We start from the raw sequence: 24924 nt of genomic DNA, 5'->3' as shown, positions 1-24924 counted from the left end.
GCTTTAAATATTGAGTGTAGAAAGAGAAAGCTACTGTACATGGCAAAAAAGATAGACTTGTTGCCTTAAAGTGAGACAAGCAACAATTTTCTAGTGAGAGAGTAAAATCTAAAAGCTACTTAGCACAAAAGGAAAAAGATGATATAACATCAAGGACCAATATACACACTTAGAAGCTCAACTTAGATGTAAATGAGAAAAAAGTGATGGAGCTTCAATGTAATCTGGACAATGTTATAAGACTAAAAAAGAAAAGTTGATAATTGTTAAGGAATTTATAATTTCTAAGGCAAAGGTTGAGTTGATAAAAGAAGCTTTGGAATAGAAAATTGTTACTTTTTTTGGATTCAAGTTAAAGATTAGAAGGTTGATAAAGCTACAAAACTAAACCAAAGTAGCAATCAAACAAAACTTGCAAAGAGTAGTTAGCAAATGAGGTGAAGATAAACTTAACTGAGAAAAAAAACATATCTAAAAAGCTATAAACAAAAGATTAAAATAAAAATACTTAATCCTAATGAATACAAGAGCTACATTGATTTATAAATCTAGTTAAAAAAATAAAAATAGTGATATGGTGTGAATGTGGGTAGCTCTAGAATAGTGTCTTTGTAGAAACAAATATGAAATAAAACCAAAAGGCTAATAAAAATTTAAACAAGTTAAAATTTAATACAATATTTTTTATTATTAAAAGAATTTTTTTCTAATTTTAAAAAGATCTAGCTTTTTTTTAAAGATATAAAAAGATTATAGAAACCATAATATAATATTTTTTTACTTAAATACATAAAATATTATAGTAATCAATATCATAATGCTATGTTACAAACTTTACTCAATATAAATATATTTTATATGACATGAATTATAAATTTGTATCATTATAATTTTAATGTAATAAGAGACTTTTAGTTTAATTTATTACATAATTTTGGATTTTTAGATGATTATATTATTTTTTTATTTTGATGAAATTTTAATCTATTCTAAAAATATAATAGAGCATAAACTTCATGGTTGATGTGTGTTTCACAAATTTAGAGGAGTAGTATTATTTGCCAAAATAAAAAAGTACATATTTTACACTTCTCAAGTTGGCTTCGTATGATACATCATTTCAAATGATGGCCTTATAATGGATCCTAAAAAAATTTAGAATATTTTAAATTCTAAAATTTTAAAATTAATAAAAATATGTTGAATGTTTTTTGAAATTTTTTAATTACTATCAAATTTTTATTATAATTATTTTTTCAAAATACAACTTCATCTACACATTTAATATATAAAGACAAACTTAAGTAGAATAAAGAAGCTAAAATAATATTTGAAGCTTTGAAGACAACTTTTATTTCCTAATCAATTTGATATCGTATTGACTTTTTTAAAAGATTATTGTACAAAAACAAAAGTATTGGACTTTACTTTAGATACAATAATATTACAAATAGAAACACATGACAAACTTTATCTATTAGTTTTTATTTACAATTTTTTTTAGCATCTAAGCTCAAGTATAAGATCTACAACAAAGAACTTTTTGCTATTGTAAATCCTTTTTAAGAATGGCAACATCATCTAGAAGGTGCTTTTAGTTTAATTACTTTTCATACAAATCACAAGTACCTTGAATATTTTATATTAATATGAATTTTGAATTGTTATCAAGTCCATTTAAACATATTCTTGTTAAGATTTATATTCCATATCACTTATCAGCCAAAAAAACAACAAAGTTTATCAAATATTTATTCTAAATGTATTTATCTTGTGCCAAAAGAAGAAGATGCAATTTTTGATCAACAACAAACTATTATTTTGAAGCTTAAGCAATTTTGACTTTGAGGAATAAAATCAATGTTGATTGTTGATTCAACCTTTTTTGATCAAGTCCAATCAAATATGTCTTTAAATCCTCTTATTTATGTATCACGGATATACATAATTACCCAAATAAAAAGTATCAAATAAAAGATAAATATAAGTAGAATAAATCTAAAATCCATTACGTTATGAATCAAAAACCATATCTCTCATATTAAAAAATCCGCATTAACACTTCACTCCACTCTGTCAACAACACCCACGTCTTCTACACCTTTCCTGCTTTCATATCCTCCATCCACTCATCGTCCACACCTCTTCCCACCTGCACACTCCTACCTTCACACTGCTGCTCCTCTGCACCCCTCATTACACTGCCTTGCATCTTGTACACTATCACTTCCCACCGGACATCTAACACCACTCCGCATCCCCATATTCCGTACCTGTAGATCCAGCCGATGCACGTTGAATATGTCTTTCATAGCATGCGAGTTGTAATCCAGCAAGTAAGACCGGTATGCATCACGAGCCGACTGATGCAGGTAGTAGTTCTTCTCCACCAGCTTTTCCTGTTATCACACACACACGCGCCATGCTTGGATCGTTCCCACGCACACCCCAACCGTTCCAACCAACCCAAAACACAACCCACGACTCGCATGACCTACACTACCACACCGTTCGCGATTCCTCTTCATAACCACCATACTATTACTCCGCACGCTCTAATGTCACTAATCCTCTGTCACCATGCCACAACATTCATCCTCCAAGCCATGCCCATTCCTTTTCCTCACCACCCCCACCAGTATCTCATGCAACATTCTTACCAGTTGTGACTGCACATTCGCTATCTTGTTCAATGGAAACTCGTACTCGTTCAATGGCACTTTTGCGCCCTGCACACAAACCAACCCACTTCAGTCTCCCCCTCTACTTTCACGATCCACCACCCCATCTCAAAATCAACCACCACTTGCATCCCCGAAATCCAACCACCAAACCTTCCGGACCCACAACCACCAGTCATCATTCCCTACAACTCGACTTAACTACAACAACCGTCTGTCCGCTCAATTCCATCCACCACCACCATCAACCAGTACCAGGTCCTCCCACGTCCCTGCCTCTCATTGTCAACCCCTCTTCGTTACACACCATCTCAAACAATCTCTCTCCACCTTCAGATCCTTCAGGAACCCCAGCTCCTCCGGTATCAGAAACTTGCCGTTCGACCCACTCTAGAAATGTACTCCTGCACACCCAATCCTCATCCAGCACCATAACTGCTATTGCCCCTGCTTGACACCTCTGACTCTCAACAGCACCCGCAATGCATCCGCCTGCCTACAGGTTATGACCTTGCTCTCGCTACCCAAATTCATTTCCCTTTCTCCGCTTCAATTACCCAATGTGATTCCCGAATTTCATACCTCAGTCTGGTGAGTAAACCTGGTGTCTTTCAGGATATTCTTGGGGGCTCTGAAACCGGCAATGACTCGAATGCGGTGGTACTCAGAATCCCTTCAACCTGAGCAATTCCTCCTAAATTCTCAATAGTGAAGCTAGTCTTCTTGCCTTCCTTGCCGCTCATTCCATCCCTCGGGACGTTAGCCTGGTCCTTGCTATTCATTTGGTCAGCCTAAGCTTGCTCTGGGACCTCTCCATCCATTTCCCCCTGTGCTCTCTCATCTTCATTCTCACCGCTCAGTTGTGGCACAACCTGCGGCTGCCAATCTAGCTTCTTCTTCTTTTTCGGTTTTCCAACTTCACACTCTTCATGCTCAGCTTTAATCACGTCTCTCACCTCATCCGCATGAATTTCCTCATTGTCTACATCTGCCATTTCTTCAAAATTCTTCGGCCGCATTCGCGCTTTCTTCCTTTTCTCGTTTATAGATTCGAAAACTAAACCATGCAATGGAGACAACATGGTCAGAACTCAATTTTCACGGGAACCTGCAAAGACTTGAAAGCAGTGTTGCGGGTGACGAAAACATTTCACAAGGTTGAAAACCCCGACCCATAAACCCTGAACCCTCCCGAAACCTCAAAATCAACCTGGTCATCAAGGCGTGGAAAAAAATATCCCTTCTCACCACAAACATGAATCTCACCCACAACTGAGAATCTTAAACCCTGAACGAGAATTAGAATGCAAACCCCTATACTAGTGGAAAAAACAACACACAACCTCGCCAACTCCTCCATTCGGACTACCAGTTGCCTTACTCCCCACCCACTCTCTTCCAGAGCCCACTCGAACACTCCAACAGAAAAACCGAGAAAGGGTAGAAACAAAATTGGGCACTATGGAATGGACGGAGAGGAAGGAGTTGGGCAAGAAAACACAGAATGCAACAGCAACAACAACAATAGGAGAGTGGACATGCCGTTACGGAAGGAGGCTGGAGAAGGATGGAACAAGGTAGATGATGAGTGGGTCAGCGCTGTGGCTATGCCATGAGAGATGCAGCGATGAATAGATGCAATGAGTGTGTGGGAAATCAGGGTGACGTTGACTGTGTGAGGGATGCAAGAAGCCATTGTCGATGCGGATGCGCAATCTTGCCGACTGGACCGGGCTGCCTCACCGACACATGGGTCGCCGCCTCTCGTCACCAAGGGCTCGCCAGAATCCTGGATCCGCCCACGGGCTGTCTAGCCCCCGTCGGCTAGCCTCGGGACCCATTGCTGATTGAACAGGCGTTGTGCGGTAAAGCAGCAGCTTTTCCCCATTAATATCGCTGCCGTGGGTTTCTCACAGCGCCAGATTCGTCGCTCAGACCTCGTTCTTGTCGATTAGCAGTCTTTGATCGCAGTTGGATCCACTCTGCCTGCATCTCCACCTTCTTCCAATTTGCCCTTGGTGGTGAAACTTCGGCTGAATTTTCTGTATTCGGCTGCGTGCGAGAGTAATGCACTGCGCGTCAAACAGCATCCACAAGTATGCAAGAGATTGGTAACAAGGATAAAAACATAACACCGCTACAAGTGCAGCGCTTATTTGCCGATCACAAGTAAACAAGGCTTCTTATACAAAACAGTTCTCCCTGATACTAGATAGATACCCAGTCAAAGGGGTGCACATCCAGACATTCAATTGAGACCTCGATTTTGTTGAGGACAGGCCACAGAGGCGTATCGTCCAACAACCTCCCTCGTCCCAGTAGTTCCAAATTCAACTCTTACTCTAAATACACACGCAAGAAATAACTACAAAAAATTCCTTTACAGCTTGAGGGTTTCTTGATTCGAGACTGAGTCTCTATTTGTAGGTGATCTGCAATGTGAGGTGATGGCGCAAGGCCAAGAGTGCCGTTGTGATTCGCTGGTGCATTTTTCATTATCTAACTAATGATACTATCTAGTCCTCTTTGGGAATCAAAATTTCATGACGAGCTGAATGAACTTTGCAGTGTCGAGCTTTCTGCCTCATCATTCGGGCATTGTTGTTGTTCGTGACAAGTGCTTGTGTCTGGTTGTTGAGGTTGTTGGAGCACCAATTATTTACTGCTTCAAAAGAGGTTCTTGGTCAGAGCAATGTTGCAAAAGATGCTCCTATCTGTTCGTCGGCGTACGTTGCGAGTTCTCAATCTGTTGTTCACTTGATGGATTCGATGGTTTCCTCACGATGTACTTCCAGTTCCAGTGGTGTACCTGAAGAGCGATTGTTGCCCCGTCGTTGCAAGTACTATATTGTCTAATGTAGGTTTCACCTTGGAATCTATGAATCTTGGGCATACTGCTAGCTAAAGGTGAAGGGTTTCAAGGGAGCAAGGTATAAGGCTTTTCAAAGTAGGTTGGAAGCAGAGAAGTATGTGTCGAGTTAATTTTAAGTATTCTGTTACTGTATAGTTATGTTGAGTGTGCTAACTACATTTAGTCTTTCCCTGAATTTTTCAAATAAAGAGTGCCCAAGTGGCTTTGTAAAGATGCTTGTTATTTATTCTAGTGTTGGTACATACTAAAGGCTAATTTCTCCGGATTGAATTTTTTTCTAGTAAATTGATAGTGTGTTGCTTTGTGTCTTGTTATTGGATTAATTGTTGGATTTATGGCTATTCTAATACTTCCTATATTACAATGTATAACTATTGGAGGTTCTATATCTATTTACAAGTCTTTGAGTAAGATTATTAGCCAGGTGGCTTCTTTAGAAGCATCAGTTAATATTCTATATTTTGTTTTCAAAGGAGACAAGACTATAGTGGGTTGTTTCTTAGATGACCATGACATAGGTATAGTTTTAATGCTAAATACAAATATTGTGGTAGATTGAGCTTGTTTCATATCTCCTATCTAATCAAAGTCTACATATCTAAAAATGTTAGTTTGATTGTTGTTTTAATATAATATTCCATAGTTTTGAGTGCTTTTGATATAACATAATATTCTTTTTGCTTTAAGTAGAAGAAATTGCTAATATTTTTTGTATATAGAATTTTTGTATCATGAATATTCTTTCTTTTACTTGTATGCATTTTACCTTTAAATAATGTAATGGAGTATATATAAGATAATTGTATTGTTGACACATAGGGATAGATAGTTAGAACCATGTTTGAGAAATTATAGAAGTTTTTAGAATTGAAGCTAGGTTAATAGACTATGTAGCACCAACTATAGAACATTCTAGAAAAGAAGTAGGATATTATCTAGTCAACTATGGCTTTGGACCTTCTCTCTTAGTAAAGTTTGGATTTACATCTTCATATTCAGTTTTATTTTGTTCTCTTCTATTTTTGTTTGTTCAATTTTGTCTTTTGTATCTTATTCTATTTGGTTCTGTTTAGTTTTGTTTTGGTCTATTTTGTCCTACTTTGTAATGAGGTTTTATATTGCTACAAATTAGAAGAGTCTTAGACTCTCGAGATAGACTAGTCATATTTCATGAGTATCAAAGCAAGTATTAGATTGTTCTTTGGTAGTATGTACATAGCCATCATCTAATTCAAGGTCAATTGTTATAGTCACATTAGACACTATGTTGAGGTTACTATGAGCTATTATGTAAAAAATCATGTAATAATACTTTCAACTATCTAAAGCAAATACCAATGAAGGAATTATATATGCAGTGAGCTATTTGAGAGATGTGACAGCTATTTGATAGTGACATCAAGTTCAAAACTATGGAGCTCAAGGTAGATTTTGTGGTTGAGAGGAATTTGAAACCAAGTTTAAGAATCAATTTTGGCCAATCAATGCAAAGAAGATATAATACAATCACTTGGTAAATCTTACACAATTTAGGTTGATGCAAGATTATGTTTCTTGATTCAAGTCCCTATGTCTCCAAATTGATAATGTTTTAGAGGTAGAGATGATGGATCAATTCTTACGAGGTTTGAAACCTAGGGTCCAACAAGAGATGGAAGTAAAAGATTTACAAACATTTAAAGAGGCAACTTAGATTGCAGAAAAGGTTGATGCTATAGATTTCAAAAATTGTGGAATACAACCTATAGCATGAAGTTCTATGCCACTATTTAATATTATGGCACAACAACCAATGCCAGTGGAGATTGATGCCTTACAAGGATCATTGACAGGACAAAGACAACAAATATTGGCATAAAAGGGATTTCATTTTTGTTGTTAGGTGCCAAGTCATTAGATCGTAGATTGTCCAAAATATCAAAATTCAAGCACCAATAAAATAAGGCAGGTTCTTAGTCTTGAAACTCACCAAGTTGATAATAAGACATAGTAGGAAAATGAGGCTCTCTAGTTAAGGCACTAAGGGCCAATACTAGGGATAGCTACTGTCTCTAAGAGACAAATGGTATGGCTTCAAACAACTATAAAAAGAATTGATTGGTGCATCTAATGGAACTATTAAGAAAATAACTATGTCAAGTACTCGTGGATTGTGGCTTTATAGAAAATTACATCTCAACTAAAATTGCCAAACAACTTGGGATTAAAACTAAGATAATCAAAGAAAGAAGTATATATCTTGTAGATAATCGAGAAAATATATTGAGTAAGACATTTGAAAAAGAAACCTTAAGCTTGATTGATACCTATGTCTTAAGAAAGAAGTTTAAGGTAATAAAGCTAAGATATGATATTATCCTTGATATGCCATAGCTAGAGGTAAAAAATATGCAAGTTGTTTGGATAGCAAGGATAATCTCCTTCAAAGATGATGGATGCGAGGTGACTCTTTGTACCTCTGCATGGAATGAAGAGAAAAAATAATCTACAACTAAAAACTTATTCATAGAGATGATTTTTATGAAGAAGCAAATACAACATATGCAACTTATATATGATGGTTCTAAATCTTGCATCAATGGTAGAAAAGATAGTCGAAGAAATAGAATAGATAGAACAACTCATACGGGAATATTAGGATGTCTTTTCAACCAACCTACCTAATAGTGTGCCTCTTGATTAAGGTACCCTCTTTCGAATAAAACTACTACTTCGAGTCAAACTGACAAATCTGCCAATTTATCGCATACCACTAAATGAACTTGAAGAGTTACAAAAGACATTGGATGAACTATTGGAAAAGGGTATTTTTTGAAAAAGCACATTACCATAGAAACTATCTATATTCTTTGCACTCAAGAAGGATGGTGGACTTTGACTTTGCATTGACTATTGAGGCTTTAGTAAGTAGATTGTTAAAAATACATATCCACTTCTAAGTGTAAATGATCTTCTTGAATAACTTAGAGATACAACTATCTTTAGCTAATTAGATCTTTGAAGTGGCTATTAGCAGATACCTATTGCAAGAGAAGAAATAAAAAAGTTAGTATTTTATATATGCTACAAACATTTTGAATGGCTTATTTTATCTTTTGACCTCACCAATGTTCTAGCCTCTTTTATGGGTCACATCAACAAATTGTTTTGGGATCTTTTGGATAAGTATATAGTCGTCTTTATTGATGATATCTTTGTACATAGTAAAATTCCTAAAAAACATGAATAACACCTATGAGAAGTGCTACACCAATTACAAGATAGTCGCTTCTATTGCTAGTAATCTAAATGTGAACTTTGGAAGTTAGAAGTCACTTTTTTGGGTTATGTGGTGTCTTTCAAAGGCATAAGCATAGAACAAGATAACGTGAAACTAGTATAGGATTAGCCAACTCCCAAGGATGCTTCTAAAGTCCACTCATTTTTAAGCCTTGTTGGATATTATCACCATTTTGTTTAGCAATTTGTACACATTATTACATCATTGACAAATCTATTGGAGAAAGAAGCCCCATTTGAATGGAAATTGGAACAACAAAGTGCCTTTGATGGATTGAAGGAGATACTCATTACTGCTCTAATATTGCAATTGTATGATCACAACCTTTTTTGTACACTTCACATTGATACTTTTGACTTTGCTATTAGAGCGATTCTTCAAGAAGACTTTGGTAGGGACCTTCAACATGTGGTATATTAATTATGCAAGCTCAAAAAGACAAAAGACAATTACTCTACACAAGATTAAGATCAATTAGTAAATGTATATGCAATAAAGGTGTGGCAACACTATTTATTGAAAAAAATAGTGGTTATTCAAATTGACCATCGATCTTTGCTACACAATTTGTACCTAAAAAATATGAAATCATTGCATCATCATTGAAAAAAATATTTACAGCTTTTTGATATCGAGCTTGAGTACAAACAAGGGTGACAATATATTGTGCTAGACATCTTATTGTAGAGACTAGACTTAAAGACTAAATCAAAAAATAAGATAGAAGTTGCTACTATTAATAGTATTATTTCAAACCTAATTAAAGAGATAGAATGGAAAAAAGATGTACATTGGAATGTTTATTTCAAGATGGTTAGCGATTGACTGAAGATGGACAATATACAATATTAAGATTATAGTCTTAATAATGGCTTGTTCTATTTCAAGAAGCAGATTTATGTACCTAACAATGCTACACTCCGGACATGTATACTTCAAGAGGGACATGACATTTCAATACCTAAACATCTAAGGCAAGAAAAAAAATTTAGAACAAATCTCATGGATATGATTTTGGGAAGATTTGGAATGTGATGTTTGAGCTTTTGTGGGCTATTGTGAGTCATATCAACATAATAAACTACACAACACATTGTCTCCTAAACTATTGCACTCAATTCTACTACCTATGGTATGTTGGGAGTAAGTGATTATAGATCTTATTATATATTTGCCCCAGATGCTTCACGAGAAGTTTTTGGCAAGCCTTATTTAAGCTACTAGGCCTACGATTTTTTATATCTACAGCCTTCCATCTTCAAAGAGATAGATAAATAGAGCATACAAATTAGATCTTAGAAGATATGTTATAGGTATTTATGATAGTTCATCATAATGATTGAGATGAATATTTGATGCCCTTGGAGTTTGCTTATAATTATAGTATTCAATTAAGAATCGATCATTCACCATTTTTTCTTAAGACTACTTAATATCCAATTATGCCAACAACTTTCCATTGTCCCATCGACACCAACAATCCAACAGTGGAAAAGTTTATATAACGACTTACAACAGTCTTATAGAAAGCACAAAATTACCTCTTTATTATACAAAATCAACAAAAATAATATGCAGATAATCAATTGTGTCATGTTGTGGTTTGGCTACCATATGAAAATAATGTGATTATGTATTTAATATATAATTTACTTAACAATATAGTGAGAGCCATGGTACTAGATTTTAATTGGTTGTAGAATGTGATTAAATTACTACTTTAAAAGGAGGTTATTTAAAAAGTTTACTATTAGAATTTGTATAATTTTATTTTCTTTTGATAGTGGCTCTTAAGATTGATTTTGTTGGTAGTAATTTTAAATATTTAGAGTCACCTTTATTAGATATTGGTGACCCTTGAAGTCTTATTTTGGTTCTTTAATTTGGTGTTTAGAGCATATATTGAATAAATCTTGTAAAGAAAAGAATTGAAGAGGGATTTTGGTAGCAAAAAGAGAATTTAAGGCATCTATATAGATGAATGGAGATGGATGATGAAAATCTCCATTCCTATTGGTCAAAAATCATGACCAATGGACTTCGAAGAGGCTACCCGAGGCCATATTAGAAATCAAGGTTAATTTTTTGGAGCCATTTGAACTTTGAAGACTAAGATTAAAGAGCTAAAGTTTTTAGCTATGGTTTTGGTACAAATCTTATATAATTTGGAATTTATATGAAGGAGATATAGGCACTCAAAGTTAAGGTATTGATTTGGGAGCTATTGTCATTCTTTTTGACATAACGCATGTGTACGGAAGGCAATTGAAGATCGGCAATTATAATTGGAGAGAGCACTTTTGCAGCTATACTTTTTGTATATTGCTTGTTTGATTCCAAGTTGTATTAAAGGAGATATTGGATTTTGAAGTCAATTCATGCAATCTAAGAGTAGTAAGTGACCCGATTTACTAGTGGTGGTGTCTTGAGCTATGTCTTGAGCAATTTGACAAGGTTTTGACTCAAATTTTCAAAAAATATGTATATTTATGTCAATAAATTTTTTACATAATTTTTATGGTATTTGAATATTGAATTCTTGAGATATTAAGAAAATAGTACTTAGGTGCTTGTAAATTAGGATTTAGAGCATCTGCTAGGATTTCTTAGATGCTAGAAGATCAGAAGTGAATTTGCAATTGGTTTTTTTTATAGTAAAACTTAAGGCTGAATTCTACCTATTTTGTAAATTTGAAACAAACTAAACTGTTAGATCAAGTGTTATGAATTTCTAAAGTTTAAGAAGAGAAAATCCTTTGCGGAAAAAATATGTTTCGAAGGGATTTTGCTACATTTTAAATTTTATAAAAAATAAAGGAGTTTTCGAAGCTAAGACAAGATACATATAAAAATTTAAGCTAAACTCTCTATAGCTAGATATCCAATGTATTTCTTGATAGCAAATCATGCAATACAATAGACCTGATAAATCTGACGTGAATATTTCTAGAGTAGAGAGTTTTTGAAGAAATATTTTTGGCTTTCTATTGTAGAAGGGAGGCAACGAAGTAGTAGTAGGAATTGCACTGGGACATCTCCATTGCAACTTGATCCTGCTACAACTCAAATGTTTCAAGCATTTACACTTTTTATTCAACAACAATAAGCAGTGGAATGCAAGGAAGCAATGGCTACTAAAGCCTTACAATCTGTTGTTGGTTTATTAGATCAATTTGATGGAAGAAATATTTCTAAGTATCTTAAGTATTATTCTCGAGAGATGGAGCTCAATAAAGTGTTGGAGAAAGATATGATCCTAATATTTGAGCTTGTAGTTGTACTAGAGCTTTGTGAACATATAATGGGAATTATTCAAACTCATGGAGAAAAATGGGAGGATTTTATCCTTCAACTAAAAGAAGAATATTTTTTAGAAGATGCTAAAAAATTAATAAAAAAATGATTTACGGAATGGATCAATAAATCCAATAAGGAGTTGATTGCAATAGAGTTATTTCAAAAATTTGAAAGACAATTTCTTCAATTATCTCGAATAGAAAAGCTTACACTTGAAAATGATAAAGTGGAGTTATTTCTTCAATTAGCTATCAATAATTTACAAAAAGATTTGGAATTACTATTGAAAGATAATAGACAGGACAATGGACTTACCACTGATTGAAAGAAAGTCTTTAAAGCTATGGGCATACTTGCTAAAAGAGAGTACTAGAGGAATAAGGTGGTAGTAAGGCAAGAGATTAAACTTCCACCAACTACAATATCTTGTAGGCAACTGCCAAAATTTGTTATACCAGTAAGTACTATTCCAATTCCTATGTCTATAATTGTACCATAGAAAGATGCAATTGATGAGTTGGTAAAAAGAATGAAAGACTTACAAATCAAATTAGCAAAACTAAAGGAGAAAGGATAAATATCTAAGATCAAACCTGCATCAAAGCAAAGATTTATACAAAGATATATTTCATGTAATAGTATTGAGCATCCTCACAAGGAATGTGGAGATTTTGATGATATTCTACAAGAAAGAGTAATTTTATGGAAAGATGGAAAAATTGCATCGCAAGATATAGGTGAGTTTTTTAAAACCAATTTTAGAAAAAGAAAGATGAAGAAGGTTTTGGAAAAGTATTTATCTCAATAAGCTATGATATCAATGGAGGCTATTACTTATGGCATTAAGGTTATAAGAAAGAAGGAGGATGTTTTTGAAAAGCATATAAATACAGAGGATTTATGGAATTATGCTATTACCAACATGAATAAGGAAAAAATAACAAGGCAAGAATTACTAAATACAGCCATAATAATAAAAAATGCCACAAAATAGAATGACCCTATAGATATTATATATGTACATGCTTATTTAGCAAAATCCCACCATGAAGCTTTGATGGAGGTAAAAAAGAGTAGAAATGAGATAGAAGAAGATTTTGAAGAGCCAAACAACAAGAAGAGATCTCAAAGGCATGCAAAAGCAACACAAAATAAAGAAGTACCTATACCAGAAGCTAATAGACCATCCCAAGCTAAGCCATCAATATTATACCCTAGAAATGTACCACTATCAAAGGAGAAATGGAAAGAAATGATGGAAGCTAATGAATACAAAGAAAAGAATAAGCTTTTTACTTATAAGCTACAATCAGATATTAAGACAATTACAGATATGAAAGAAGTGTTGGAAGAAAGGATGTTAAATACAAAAATTGAATTTACTTTATAAGAAATTTTGGGCATTGCAAAGAGAGAGTTTTTTGATGTCATCATCGATACTATTAAGCAAAAGAGGCAGTTGACAGGAGAATCTATTGTATCTAATGCTTTGGATACAATCTTGACTAAAAAAGATAAACAAGAATTGGAAAAATATTGTATTAATCAAAAGGTACAATTTAATTTGGATGAATATAAGGATGATGACAAGGGCCTTGGACACTATACCAAAGGACATTGAGTCAGAGCCACCACAGAAACTTTAATAAAAATGAGAGACTTTGTAAATCGAGTAATTGCTCTCATTGACCATGGATCTGAGATTAATATTATGTTAAGAGAAATCTACAAATATGGGAGGTAGTCCATTGATATTGACCATGGTTGGATGATTAGTACAGCAAATAATACATGAGGAGATTTTTATGGTGCTTGTCTTGATGTAAAGGTAAAAATTGGATATATGACCATTGAACAAAATTTCTTTGTTCAAGACACTACTTCATATCCAATGATTCTTGGTCAATCATATATAAGAGTTGTGTGTTACAAACATATATTTATTGTAATTGTTACATAGATGATATGAATAAATAGAAGTAGGTAAAAATAGATTAATTTCATAATATCTTCTAGAAAAGCTTCTTAGAAGCTTCATAGATGTTGCTTTGACTTTACATGTGTTTATACTTAATTGGTAGGTTAGAAACTTAGTCAAAAAGTTAACCACGTGCCACACATATTGGTAGCTTGCAAAATAAGCTAATTATGTGGCACCCACAACGAAAACTTACCTTACAAGTTAAGATACGTGTTGTGTAAAGTCAACATATTTTTGGAAGTCCTATAGAACGTCGCCACTTAGCTTCTAGATAGATAGTATATATAAAGATAAGAGTGAAGCCTTTTTCATTCTTATCAATTCCTTTCTTGCTTATAATCTAGTTTGAAGGGTCATTAGTTTTCTTGTCTTTTGGCAATAGCCACTTCAATTTCTTTTTTAATTTCTTTCTTAATATATATATATATATATATATATATATATATATATATATTTCTATTTTTTCATCTTCCTTTGAAAAAAGACTCACTTGTTTATTTATTTTTATCAAGTTCTTATCCTTGACAGATTGACAAGAGTGCACTTACAATATCAGAGTTATGTCTAATCTTGATTAAGAGTGGATTACCCTTTTTTCTTGATAAGACTTAAGCATATTAGAAGTTGTGGATTATCCTCTTCTAAACTGATATTGTTCTTAGTATTTTCTTTGTTTTCAAGTCCTCTCTTCTATTTGTCTTGAGTGATATTAGACATCTTCTCTTTTCTAAGTGTTATCATGGCAGAACTTGCTGAAATGAAAAATACAATGGCACAAATGCAAGAGCAATTGAGGAAGTTAATGCTTGTATTGCATCAACTCAATTTACCACAACAAGGAACAACAAGATTAGAAGGAAGTGAAGATATAGAAATGGTTATAGCTGCTTCAACATCTCCACCAAATCATATCCCTTCTCTTATGGTAGAATACCCTTCTAGTGTTAGAGAACCAAGAATTGCCCTATTCGAGAAGTTTGATGGCACGAGATCAAAGTTTAGAGGATTTATCAATCAAGTAAAACTTCTGATTGAACTTCAACCTTAAAGCTATCTAACTCCAAGTTTGCAAGTTAGATTCATTAGTACGCTTCTTTCAAGTTCAACATTATCATGGTTTTCATCTTTTCTTGAATGATACGATCCAATATTGGATAATCTGGAGTCTTTTTTGGCAGAGTTTCAATCCATGTATGAAGAACATGAAGCAATTCATGTTGCAACCAATAAGATCTATATTGTACGATAAGGCAATTCATCAGTAACATTGTATACTTCACAGTTTTAATAACTTGCAACTGATATCAAGTGAGATGATGCTGCACTTGTCAGCCAATTTCTCAACAGATTACAATATGAGGTAAAAAAAATTAATGCTCAACTTATCTGATTCTCAAACATTGAGTCAAGTAATTGACTTTGCTGTGAAGTGCGACAATCATCTTTTTGAATTTTGATCTGAGAACCGTACAAGTAGACCTCAATGTTACTATAATTCAATGGCAATACCAACATCTCTTCAATACATACATTCAAAAGTAGAGGATATGCAAATTGATGCGGTATGTTTCAAACCTCTTACTAAGCAAGAAAAGACTCATTATTGTTAAGAAGGATTGTGCTTATATTGTAGAGAATCTAAGCACACTGTTCAACATTATTCAAAGAAGCAATGCAATCATAAAATGAGGAGTACGGCTATCAAAGAAGATAGTATGTCAAAAAATGATTTTGTCCAACTACAATAGGAACCGTGCTGCTTGAATCTTGTACAACACCTAGTGAAGGTCTTATTCTCTCCTCGAAACCATCTCTTTGTTTTATGATAAATATTATTTTAGGACCTAAACATCACAAAGCCTCTACCCTGTTAGATTCAGAAACCTGAGCATGTTTCTTAGATGAAGAATTTGCTAAAAGACATAACATACTTTTAGTAAAGAAAACTAAATTTGTTCATATACAAGTCATAGATGGTCGTCCGTTGTCTTCAAGAGATGTTACTCATGAAATCATTTCTATAGAAGTAGCAACTAATGGTCATAGTAGCTTTGTAATATTTAATATCATTGGACCTCCTTCTAATCCAGTCATTTTAGCTTTATTATGGCTTGAAAAATATAATCCTAAAATAGATTGGATTTCTTATAGTCTTAACTTTTCTGAAAGAATAACTAAGAGTGTAATTAATCAAGTAGAAAGTCATAAGTCTAGTACAATTAAACTTGTATTTGTAGGTGCAAGAGCTTTTTTGTATGCTACAAAAGAAGGATCACCTTGTGTCATTTATGCTACACTTGTTTCTACTAGTGAAAAGACTTCAAGTGGCATTCCAAGCCAATATTAAGATTTTTAAAATGTATTTGAGAAGAAGAATGTAGATATTCTTCTGGTACATTGTTCCTATGACAGTTCAATTGACCTTCAAGAAGGAATATAAGTGTCAATTGGACCAATCTATAATTTATCACAAAATGAGTTGATTGAACTCAACGAGTATATTGAAGAAAATCTAGTCAAGAACTTCATACGCCATTCCAAATCTCCAATAGGAGCTCCAATTTTATTTATAAAGAAAAAAGATGGATCATTGCGGATAAGTATCGATTATCAAGGGCTCAACAAAATCACCATCAAAAACAAGTATCTGCTATCTTTGATATATGGATTCTATGATCAATTGAATCAAGCTAAGATCTATACAAAAATAGATCTATGAGAAGCATAAAATCTAGTACGCATCAAAGAATGAGATGAATGGAAGACTACATTTCAAACAAGATAGGGACATTTTGAATACAATGTCATGCCTTTTAGACTTATAAATACACTAGTGTCATGGACATACTCATAATTACATATAAAAATAGGTAGAAGTAAGTAAAAGTAGATAAAAGTAAGTTAATTCTATAATATTTGATATAGAAGCTTCTTAGAAGCTTCATAGACGCTGTTTTGACTTCATAGGTGTCTTTAATTGACTTTTTGGATTAGAAATGTGGTCAACAAGTTGGCCATGTGCCACATATGTTGTTAGCTTGAAGACCAACCTAACTATGTAGCCCACACGTAGAAAAACTTGCTTTGTAAGTCAAGGCATGTGTCTTACAAAGTCAACACATATTGGAGGTCATATAGAATGTCGCCACATAGCCCCTAGTTAGATAGTATATATAGAGACAAGAGTGAAGCCTTATTCACTCTTGTCAATTCTTTTCTTGCTTCCAGTCTAGTTTCAAGGGTCTTTAGTTTTCTTGTCTTTTGGCAATAGCCATTCTAGTTTCTCTTTCAATATACATACTTGTTTATTTACTTGTTTGAATTGCCTTTTCATCGAGTTCTTATCCTTGACAAATTGACAAGAGTACACCTACAATATCAGAGCTTTGTCTAATCTTGATTAAGAGTGGATTACCTCTTTTTCTTAATAAGATATAAGCATATTAGAAGTTGCAGATTACCCTCTTCTAAACTGATATGGTCTTTAGTATTTTCTTTGTTCTCAAGTCCTCTCTTCTATTTGTCTTAAGTGATATTAGACATCTTCTCTTTTCTAAGTGTTATCATGGCAGAACTTATTAAAATGAAGAGTGCAATGGCACAAATGCAAGAGCAATTGAGGGAGTTAATGCTTGCAATGCATCATCTCAACTTACCACCACAAAGAGCAACAAGATTGGCAAGAAAAAAAAAAATAGAAATGGTTGGAGCTGCTTCAACATCTGCACCAAATCATGTCCTTTCTCCTATGGTGGAACACCCTTCTAATATTAAAGAACCAAGAATTATCCTATCTGAGAAGTTTGATAGCACTAGATTCAAGTTTCGAGGATTTATCAATCAAGTGCAACTTATGATTGAACTTCAACTCCAAAGCTATTCAACTCCAAGATCGCAAGTTAGATTCATTGGTACACTTCTTTCAAGTTCAGCACTATCGTGGTTTTCATCTTTTCTTGAACGACAAGATCCAATATTGAATAATCTAGAGGCTTTTTTGGCAGAGTTTTGATCCATATATGGAGAACATGATGTAATTCCTGTTACAACCAATAAGATCCGTATTTTACGACAAGGCAATTGATCAGTAACGTTGTATGCTTCATAATTTTGACAACTTGCAACTGATATCAAGTGGGATGATGCTGCACTTATTAGCCAATTTCTCTACGGATTACAATATGAGGTAAAAAAATTAATGCTCAACTTACCTGATCCTCAAACATTGAGCCAAGCAATTGACTTTGCTGTGAAGTGCGACAATCACCTTTTTGAATTTCGATCTGAGAACCGTATAAGTGGACGTCAACGTTACTATAATTCAATGGCAATATCAATACCTCTTCAATACATATATTTGGAAGTAGAGGATATGCAAATTGATGCAGTACATTTCAAACCTCTTACTAAGCAAGAAAAGACTCGTCATTGTCAAGAAGGATTATATTTATATTATGGAGAATCAAATCACAGTGCTCAATATTGTCCAAAGAAATGACGCAACCACAAAATAAGGAGTATGGCTGTCAAAGAAGATAATATGTCAAAAAAAGAGTTTATCCAGCTACAATAGGAACCGTGCGGCTGGAACCTTACACAACATCTAGTAAAGGTCCTATTCTCTCCTCAGAGGCCTCTCATTGTTTTACATTAAATGTTATTTTAAGACCTAAATATTACAAAGCCTCTGCCTTGTTAGATTTAGGAGCCTCAGCATGTTTTTAGATGAAGAATTTACTAAAAGACATAGCATATCTTTAGTAAAGAAAACTAAACATGTTCATATAAAAGTCATAGATAGTCGTCCATTGTCTTTTGGAGATATTACTCACGAAATCCTTCCTATAGAAGTAATAATCAATGGTCATAATAGCTTTGTAGTATTTAATATCATTGGATCTCCTTCTAATCCAATCATTTTAGGTTTATTGTGGTTAGAAAAATACAACCCTCAAATAGATTGGATTTTCCAAACTCTCACTTTCTCTAAAAGTATAACTAACAGTTTAGTTAATCATGTAGAGAGTCAGAAGTTCAGTTCAATTAAACCCGTATTTATAGGTGCAAAAGCTTTCTTGATGCTGCTATGAAAGAATCACCATATATTATTTATGCTACACCTGTTTCTACTGGTGGAAAGACTTTAAGTGGCATTCCAAGCCAATATCAAGAATTTCAAGATGTATTTGAAAAAAAGAATGCAAATACACTCCCGGAACATTGTTCCTATGATTGTTCAATTGACCTTCAAGAACGAGCACAACCATCATTCGGACCAATCTACAGTTTATCACAAAATGAGTTGACTGAACTCAAAGAGTATATTGAAGAAAATCTAGCCAAGAATTTTATATGCCATTCTAAATCTCTAGCGAGAGCTCCAATTCTATTTGTGAAGAAAAAAGATTGATCATTGCGGATGTGTGTTGATTATCGAGGACTCAACAAGATTACCATCAACAATAGGTATCCACTACCTTTAATATTTGGACTTCTTGATCAGCTGAATCAAGCTAAGATCTATACAAAAACAGATCTTCGAGGAGCATACAATCTAGTATGCATCAAAGAAAGAGATGAATGGAAGAATGCGTTTTGAACTAAGTATGGACATTTTGAATACAACGTCATGCCTTTTGGACTTACACATACACCAGCAGCTTTTCAACATCTAATGAATGATGTTTTTTGAGAGTTTTTGGATGATTTTGTGGTCTGTTATCTAGACGACATCTTGATCTATTCTAAGAATCCAGAAGAACATGAACTTCATGTTCGTTGTATGTTACATGAATTAAGAGATGCAGGACTCTATGCCAAGATAGAAAAGTGTGTATTCTACACTACTCAAGTTGATTTCTTAGGTTACATCATTTCAAATGATGGACTTACAATAGATCCTAAGAAAGTTCAAACTATTATAGATTGGAAGATCCCAAAAACGGTAAGAGATGTCTAATGCTTTTTGAGATTTGACAACTACTATCGGATCTTCATCAAAGACTTTTCTCGAGTTGCAGCTCCACTTATACATTTGACTTGTGAAGACAAACTCCAATGGAATCAAGAAGTAGAAGATGCTTTTGAATCTTTGAAGACAGCGTTTGTTTCTGCACCAATCTTATATCATGTTGATTTTTCCAAAGCGTTCTTTATAGAAATAGATGCATCAGAATTTGCTCTCGGTGCGATTTTGTCACAAATGGAAACACATGATAAACTTCATCTAATAGCCTTTTATTCAAAAAAATTCTCAGCAACAAAAATCAATTATGAGATCCATGACAAAGAACTTTTTGCAATTGTGGATTCTTTTTAAGAATGGCGTCATTATCTAGAAGGCGCTTCTAATCCAGTCACCGTATATACGGATCACAAGAACCTCGAGTATTTCATATCAGCATGTATATTAAATCGTCGTCAAGCTCGTTGGAGAATGTCTTTATCAAGATTCGAGTTCATTATCACTTATCGGTCAAAAAAATAAGTAGGTTTGTTTGATGCCTTGTCTAGATATTCTTATGTTGTACCAAAAGAAGGAGATGCAGCTTTTGAGCAACAAAAAACAGTTCTCTTGAAGCCAGAACAATTTCATCTTCGAGCAATAAAATCAACATTGACTGTTGATTTAACTTTTCTCAAGCAAGTCCAGTTAAGTATGTCTTCAAACCCTCTTGTTCATGATATCAAGAATAATTCTTTTAAATCTCATGATCCCTCTAAATTTGAGTTCAAGAATAACCTACTCTATTTCAAAAGACGTTTATATATTCCAGAAGGAGAAGCACGTTTACGTGTTCTTCAAGCTCGTCAGGACTTCCCAATAATAGGACATTTTGGATACAATAAGACTTTGGAGCTGATATCTAGGAATTTTTGGTGGCCTCAAATGTAGAAGGCAATCAAAGATTTTATACAATCATGTGATGTTTGCTCAAGATCAAAAACTCCTCGTCATCGACCTTTTGTACTTCTTCAGCCATTATCCATTCTAGAACAACCATGGTCTTCTGTTTCTATGGCCTTCATCATGGATCTTCCAATCTCAGGTTCGTATGACTCTATATTCGTAATAGTAGATCATTTTACCAAGATGGCACATTTTGTACCACATACAAAATCTATCATAGGTGAAGAAACAGCTAAGTTCTTTCTTGATAATATCTATCGCTATCATGGATTATCCAAGGATATTATATCAGATAGGAGAACTCAATTTGTATCAAGATTTTGGCAGACTCTTTTCAAGATTCTAAAAGTGGATATAAAACTATCTATGACATTCCATCCTCAAATTGATGGACAAACACAACGTGTTAATCAAGTTTTGGAGCAATATTTAAGATATACCATCAACTACCAACAAGATGATTGGACAACTCTTTTGCCATTGGCAGAGTTTGCTTATAATAATACAGTACATTCTTCTACAAAACAAACACCTTTCTTTGCTAATTATGATTATCATCCATGACTTGATACTTTTGACTTTTCAAAAGTTGATAATCCTGCTACGAAAGATTTGGCGATTCATTTGTCAGAGCTACATGCAATGATGAAGGCGTAGTTAAAAGAGGCTCAAGAACAACAAAAGGTCAATGCGGATGTCTATCGAAAGGAACAACTATCATTCCACTTGGGTGATAAGATATGGCTACTTTGTCACAATATCAAGACCACTCGTCTTTGTGACAAGTTGGACTATCAAAGGCTTGGACCATTTTCTATTTCTGCACAAATCAATTCAGTTGCATATCGTTTACACCTATTGAAGTCAATGAAAATCCATCCAATATTCCACGTATCTCTTCTTAAACCATACAAGACAGTGGACATACCAAGAAGACGATAAGCTCCACTTCTTCCTATAGAAGTGGATAATAATAAAGAATTTGAAGTAGAAGAAGTCTTAGATTCAAGGCGGTGCCAAAATAAATTAGAATATCTTGTCCATTGGCGCAGATATGATATTAGCGAATGCACATGGAAGCTAGTAAAGAATCTTGCAAATGTAGCAAAGGCGGTGGAGGCTTTTTTATTGACGACATCCATCAAAATCAAAATGAAAACCTTCTTTATAAAAGAAACAACGTCTAGGCAGGATAACATTCTACTTTTAATCCTTGTTTGTAGCTTCTTTGTAGTTGTAATGCTCAAGAGATGGAGAACCAACAACTAGCGGATTCGACTCAAGAGCCTTTATTTGTTGACCTATCGGACAAGACATTACAATTGTTACAACCTTTAAGACGACACAATCGAGATGAAGATCTTCAAGAACGACATGTTCTCCCTCGAATAGATGGTGAGATACAACGTATTTGGTATCATGACTTGGGAAGGGACTCCCAATGTTTGGTGATTTTGCTAGAGGTAGGAACAACTCCTGATGGTGTTCCAAATGTTCTATTCGAAGGAAGTTATGAAGGCTTCAACAATTATCAAATAATTTTGTGATCTTCTCGCTTTGATATGGGACATTACCAATGGTTGAAAGGCCCTATCAATCATCTTCAAAGAGAAGAAAGATCAGAGTATGTAGCGAATATAATTCGTTGCATCATAGATTTTCTCAACATATGATGACTACTCCTCATAGAACTCGTCCCTAGAAGGAGAGGTAATATCATGGACATACTCATAATTACATATACAAATAGGTAGAAGTAAGTAAAAGTAGATAAAAGTAAATTAATTCTATAGTATTGGATATAGAAGCTTCCTAGAAGCTTCATAGACGCTGCTTTGACTTCATAGGTGTCTTTAATTGACTTTTTGGATTAGAAATGTGGTCAACAAATTGGCCATGTGTCACACATATTGTTAGCTTGAAGACCAACCTAACTATGTGGCCCACATGTAGAAAAACTTGCCTTGTAAGTCAAGGCATGTGTCTTACAAAGTCAACACATATTGGAGGTCATATAGAATGTCGCCACGTAGCCCCTAGTTAGATAGTATATATAGAGACAAGAGTGAAGCCTTATTCACTCTTGTCAACTCCTTTCTTGCTTCCAGTCTAATTTCAAGGGTCTTTAGTTTTCTTGTCTTTTGGCAATAGCCATTCTAGTTTCTCTTTCAATATACATACTTGTTTATTTATATTTTGTTACCTTTCTTTGAGTGAAGGCTCACTTATCTAAATTGCCTTTTCATCGAGTTCTTCTCCTTGACAACTAGTAGCATTCGAACATCTAATGAATGATGTCTTTTGGAAGTTTTTAGATGATTTTGTTGTCTGTTACTTAGACGACATCTTAATCTATTCTAAGAATACAAAAGAACATGAACTTCATATTCTTTGTGTGTTACAAAAACTAAAAGATGTAGGACTCTATGCCAAGATAGAAAAGTGTGTATTTTTTACTATTCAAGTAGACTTCTTATGATACATTATTTCAAATGATGGACTTATAATGGATCCTAAGAAAGTTCAAGCTATCATGGATTGGAAGATCCTGAAAACGATAAGAGATGTTCAATGCTTTTTGGGATTTGCCAACTTCTATCAGATCTTCATGAAAGACTTATCTTAAGTTGCAGCTCCACTTACACATTCGACTTGTAAAGACAAACTTCAATGCAATCAAGAAATAGAAGTAGCATTTGAAGCTTTAAAGTCAGCCTTTGTTTTTATACCAATCTTGTATTGCGTCGATTTTTTTAAGCCATTTTTTATGGAAAAAAAAGCATTAGACATTACTTTGAGTGGTGTATTGTCACAAATGGAAACAGATAATAAACTTCACCCAATAGCTTTTTATTCCAAAAAAATTTCAGCAGTAGAGATCAATTACAAGATCAACAATAAAGAACTTCTTGCAATCATGGATTTGTTTCAAGAATAGCACCATTATCTAGAAGGTGTTTCTAGTCTAGTCATTGTATATACGGATCACAAGAACCTTGAATATTTTATGTCAAAACATGTTTTGAATTGTCGCCAAGCATGTTAGAATATGTCTTTGTTAAGTTTCAAATTCAAGATCACTTATCGACCAGAAAAACAACAAGATTTCTTAGATGCACTCTTTAGATGATCTTATCTTGCACCAAAGGAAGCAAATGCTACTTTTGATTAGCAATAGACAATTCTCTTGAAGCTAGAGCATCTTCATCTTTGAGCAATGAAATCAATACTAATTGTTGATTCAACTTTCATTAAACAAGTTCAGTCAAGTATGTCTTCTGATCCTCTTATTCATGATATTAAGGGAAACTCTTCAAAGTCTCATGATACTTCTAAGTTTGAATTCAAAAATAATCTACTAAATTTTGAGAGATGCCTATATGTTTCAAAAGATGAAACTCGATTACGTGTTCTTCAAGCTCGTCATGACTTTCCAATATCAAGATATTTTGGGTACAATAAGATTTTGGAACTAATGTCCAGGGATTTTTGGTAGCTCTAAATGTAGAAGGCAGTCAAAGATTTGGTACAATCTTGTGATATTTTCTCAAGATCAAAAACTCCTTGTCATCGACCTTACGAACTTCTTTAGCCACTATCTATTCCAAAACAACCATGGTCTTTTTTTTGTATGGATTTCATTATGGATCTTCCAATCTTAAGTTCTTATGACTTTATATTCATGATAATAGATCATTTTATCAAGATGGTACATTTTGTATCATGTACAAAATCTATCATAGGTAAAGAAATACCTAAGCTCTTTCTTGACAACATCTATTGCTATCATGGATTACCCAAAGATATTATATCAGATAGGGGAACTTAGTTTATATCAAAATTTTTGTAGACTCTTTTTAAGATTCTAAAAGTGGATATAAAACTATCTTCGACATTCCATTG

At 33.9% G+C, this 24924-nt stretch overlaps 1 long non-coding RNA gene across 1 annotated transcript; it reads right to left on the bottom strand.

Annotated features, from left to right (window-relative positions):
- Positions 1-1964: 1964 nt before the first annotated feature.
- LOC112273836 (uncharacterized) lies at positions 1965-3880 on the bottom strand. The gene is made up of 3 exons (XR_016500297.1): positions 3264-3880; positions 2661-2729; positions 1965-2399 (listed from the first exon to the last, which is right to left on the bottom strand). It is a non-coding gene; the product is annotated as an uncharacterized LOC112273836 (long non-coding RNA).
- Positions 3881-24924: the final 21044 nt, after the last annotated feature.

This window comes from Physcomitrium patens, chromosome 2, assembly GCF_059467195.1.
Source record: "Physcomitrium patens ecotype Gransden chromosome 2, ASM5946719v1, whole genome shotgun sequence".
NCBI lineage: Eukaryota > Viridiplantae > Streptophyta > Bryopsida > Funariales > Funariaceae > Physcomitrium > Physcomitrium patens.
Note: the sequence above shows the minus strand (reverse complement) of the source record. Positions and strands in the feature narration are given on the sequence as shown.